This window comes from Dinoponera quadriceps, unplaced genomic scaffold (genome assembly GCF_001313825.1).
Source record: "Dinoponera quadriceps isolate SergipeBrazil2010 unplaced genomic scaffold, ASM131382v1 scaffold475, whole genome shotgun sequence".
NCBI classification, from domain to species: domain Eukaryota; kingdom Metazoa; phylum Arthropoda; class Insecta; order Hymenoptera; family Formicidae; genus Dinoponera; species Dinoponera quadriceps.
Genome location: NW_014554738.1, coordinates 48693 through 53373, shown reverse-complemented (window position 1 = coordinate 53373; position 4681 = coordinate 48693). Strand labels below are relative to the sequence as shown.

The 4681-nt window shown below is 41.0% G+C and overlaps 1 long non-coding RNA gene across 1 annotated transcript; it reads right to left on the bottom strand.

The window, feature by feature from the left end:
- Positions 1–1896: 1896 nt before the first annotated feature.
- LOC106741199 lies at positions 1897–4667 on the bottom strand. Its single transcript, XR_001374158.1, has 2 exons — positions 4325–4667; positions 1897–2472 (listed from the first exon to the last, which is right to left on the bottom strand). It is a non-coding gene; the product is annotated as an uncharacterized LOC106741199 (long non-coding RNA).
- Positions 4668–4681: the final 14 nt, after the last annotated feature.

Below are 4681 nucleotides of genomic sequence, written 5' to 3'. Positions count from 1 at the left end.
ACAACCGTTATTTTTTTTTCTCTCACCTCTCGTTCCCTGTTTAAACGCGCCAATAGGATCGCAACGATAATCTCTCATCGACTGATGCACCACTATTCTTGCAAAGGTTGAATGATCTTGCACACATATTTTACACTTTGTAATTCGGTCGAATTCGTCTTTGCTTAGAGTGGGGGGGGGGGAATGATCGGAGAAAAGGCAAGGAAACGCGCCATTATTGTGTAATGTTTCATCCACCTGTCTGTATGTCTATCCGAATAGGGTTACCGCAGGCTTAGAAAACCGGGAAAAATCATGGAAATTTAGAATGTCAAGGAAAACCTGGAAAAGTCAAGGAAAGATGAGGAAATCTGGAATTTTGAACTTCGCTCGCAATTCTCTTAAGCGCTCTGAACTATATTCTTCCGACACTCCTTTATTTTTTGTTGGCCTGAAATTGCATTCAGGATTGTGCTATGTTATTAAACTTTCAAGAGTCTGGTGTAGTCGCTGTGACTTGTTTAATAACGTCAAAAGAGAAAACGCATATCAAGATTTTTGCCTCCACAAAATGACATTTATGATCGATTCGGCACACTTCCAAAATTGGACAAACATTATTCTTTTGCTCGAACAATAGTCGCAAAATTAACTTTACACGGAACTTTCTCTTCCAACCACTTTTCTCATGATTATGTTAATATTAATTTTACAACTATTTATTGGTCGCCTGAGTAAAAGAAAAGTGAAAAGTTTGTCCAATTTGACAAATGTGCTGAATCGATTACAAGCGTCATTTTGTGAATATATCTTTTTACTTGAAAGTGTAACGTAAAAAATGTTAGCATTAAAAATGTTAAGCATTTTCTCGCTTCTGACGTCATTAAATGAGGACAGTCACGGCGACTACTTCGGAGCCTTAAGTTTGTGGTGCTTTTAGTTAACATAAGCTACTCCTTTCCAATCATCTCTGCTTCGAAACGTTTAAGTTTACGATTCGGCAGGAATCAAGAGCAAATCCAGACTTGACTCTGGAAACTTCGTTCGGCGAAAGCGCAAAACATAGTATCTGTATATGTGCGTGTGTGTGTAGGTGCATGCCCACCGACCGGCATTAATTCCTTCCGCAAGAGGAAAACGTTGTTGCCTCTTTGCCGCGTTATTCTATTGACCAATCGATCGATCAACCGGCCAATTACTACAGAATGATGATTAATACAGGAACAATGCTTCCTCTTTCGCGAAAGGATTTAATGCCGATTAGTGTTCATTCTACGAACATTCTAAGCATCTATGGATTAATTTAAAATTATGATTATGCGATTTTATTTTTTGTTCCAAAAATTGCCCCGGGATATATATATATACACACACACACACACACACACACACACACACACACACACACACACACACACACATATAAAAAAAATGTTTTTGTTTAATTTCTCCTGAACACATTCTTCAAATAATTGCGGTTTCCTTCCTAATTACCCTGTATATTTGTACATACAGAGTGTGTAACTCACGATTCAATTAGTAAAGACAGACTATTCGGGGTGAATTCAACTGTCGCGGTCGATTTTGTTCTTCCGCGGGAAGAATTACTCCACGAGGGAAGGAAAGAAAAGACGACTGTGTTCTCCATGATCGCAATTTCAAGTACACGTGTCTTTCGCTTTCTCAGACATTGGCACGCAGCGTGACGCAAGAGGATTCTTTTACCCGCTCCGCTTGATCGCGGAGACGTTCGGGGTCGTGGAAATTAGAAAGGTGACAACAGCGAATACAAACGACGACTCTCCCCAGTCTCTTACTTTCGACTCGGAGGAGCCTATCAGTGGTAATCGATCCGTTTATTCTGGGACGAGCATCTAAAAATGGTTAACTCTGGATGGTTGAAAATGAGCACCGCCGTTACCGTTTGTCCAAATGAAATTTTTATTAAACACGGTTTTTCTGTAACATCGAGGACGAATTATAACATAAATAATCATCGATCAGTATCACTTTTTTTCGTGCTCAACAATGAGTCTATTTAGTAACACTGGAAGATTATAGTTTGGAGGGGGGAGGGGGGGGGAGCGACGGCGGTGACAGCGATCTCTCTCTGCTCTCTGCCGAAAGTGCATCATCTATCTTTCTCACTCTCATGCATCTTTCTTCTCTTTTTCTCTCTTACACACACATACACGCACACACATACACGCGACTCGCTTCATTCTCTTTCGCTCTCTCTCTGACATGCGACGCACACATCTCTTTCGCAATGTAATATTTGAATATTATTACCGTTCACATTCAGCTACACGAAGTTTTGGTATACAACAAAATATCTAATCTAGTCTAAAGTTGTAATCAGTTTACATAGCGTGAAGCATCATGGTGGTATATACGTATATACATAGCACGCGCGCATCGCACAATTACAAATGAATTTCCGGATTACCCTTGCAAGATTTTTGTCCTCTCTCTCTCTCTCTCTCTCTCTCTCTCGATTCTGATCGTATAACGCGACAATGGGGACACAGGTATGCGAAGAAGGGGGAGGGGGGTAGTCGGCGGTATTAGGTAAATTACGTTCACATATTTATAATATATAGTGCGCCTGCGTATCCTCGAGTGTAAAGTGACCAGAACGAAGATCGCTCTCGTCGTTGCGACAAAGCAGGGAAGAAAGGAAAAGAAGAAATGATAAACGGAACACCACACCGTCATCACCACCGCTCCCTAGATCGCTCGTGCGTTCTCCCTCTCTTCTTTTTCCCCCCTTCTTAGTGACGCGCTGGTTTTACACGAGTTTTCCGGAAAATTGTGATTTGTCTTCCACGTTCGTTACCACACCTGCTGGCCCAGGAGGCTTTATTCTGGATGCTCATAGCGAAACACTAAATATGCACTTTTAATTCCAAGTTCCGTCCTTCTTCTGCAAGCGTGACGCGTACGATGTTTCGGCTTGAGAATCAGGAAGACGTACTTAGCGCACGCTAACGCGTCCAGAATGCGACTCTTTTTTTCTCTCGTTGCCGACGATGTCAAGTGACTATTGTTGTTCTTCAGGATCCTGCGATATAGGCGTATTTTCGAAAGCTTCGTCTAGTTCTTCTTTTGGTTTGCTCTTCTCTGACTGTTATTTGCCGGTAGGTAGAATATAGAATCGCCTGAATCCTTCCCCTCTCCCTCCCTCTCTCTTCCTGGACAATAGATCTGTTGATCAGAGATCGGTTATCCCTCTTCCTCGATCGAAAATGCGCCTATACGTTGAGCTATGTATGTTTCTTAGGTAAAAAATACTGTACAGTCGAAGGTAGCAAGCGGGCGCTCTGAGTTGTTCCCTTCTGCACTCTCGTTATATCTCTCTGTTCTTTCCTTCTTTTTTTTTTGGTTTGTTTGTACGAACTCGAACGTGCGTGATTACCCTATGGGGAGAAGAGCAGCTGATCGTTTGGCCTTTGTACGCGCGTATGAAGAGCCGATTGTCAGCTCCCAATGACAATCCACCCGACAATGTCCGACGCGTTTTCAAAAACTCATTTTGCATTTGCACCTGCCCCATGTTATACGATGCGTTTGTGTAATACGTGGTGCGGTCGATCGGTCGGTGTATTTCGCAAATAATTCTCTCCTTCCTTAATACTTCCTCCTTCTCTCTTCTCATCGTGAATTCTCGAACTTCTCGTTGCAAACGCCCGCTCGCCTGAACGTGTACTGAACGAACTTAATATTGGAATGTACAAATTATCCTCCGTTTACATGTCGTTATTATCGTATATCTATATGTATAGAACTTGCTTCTTTCTCTGGCAGTCATTGATCTCACTGACTGACTTGACTGACTAATCGTTCTCTTCAGTATATGTCTGTGTATATGTTCACCTAACTGGTACATATATATATATATATATATATATATATATATATATATATATATATATGTATATGTATATATATGTATGTATGTATATGTATGTGTGTGTATATATATATGGTGTCTCGTCGGTGGTACGGTGTTTTCGTACAAGACTCACACACATCCGTTACTCCATTGACATACGGCGACGTTCATGGTCACTTCGAGTGGATATATGAGCCGAGATATAATCTTGTTCAGCTAATCGAGGATGTGTTTACCACCGCTGGCCTTCCGCGGCTTCGACGACCACCCAATTAAACGAATCTTTTCTTTATCTTTCTTTCCTTCTGTTACTTCTCTCTCTTCTGATATCGCGTCGCGTATCGTTGTCCATGAATAACCGTGAAAATGTGAAATCCAGCTGCGTCCAGCATCTTTCAATTGACTTAATACTATTGTGTGCATCCGTTGATCAACTATTCACATTCATACCTCTCTCTCTCTCTCTATTCTTTTCTCGTTTTTTCTTTCTCACCAAGCTCTCATCCACCGTACCGTTTTTTGTCAATTGATTTTTGACGTACCAATCTTCGTTCGCATGACATCTTGCCCGGTACAAACCTCTTCTTTTTCTCGTTTTCATTCTCTCATTCTTTCTTTGTGAATATTACGCCGTTTTACACACGTAATTGGCGTGCTGCCTACATTTATATATTTCTATTCTGATGATACAATTTCCCTTTTTAATTTTTCTTTTATTCTCTCTCTCTTGCGCGCGCACGTACTGCCTATGCTTGTCGCTTCGGTTGCATTTTAATATATGTATATATATATATATATATATATATA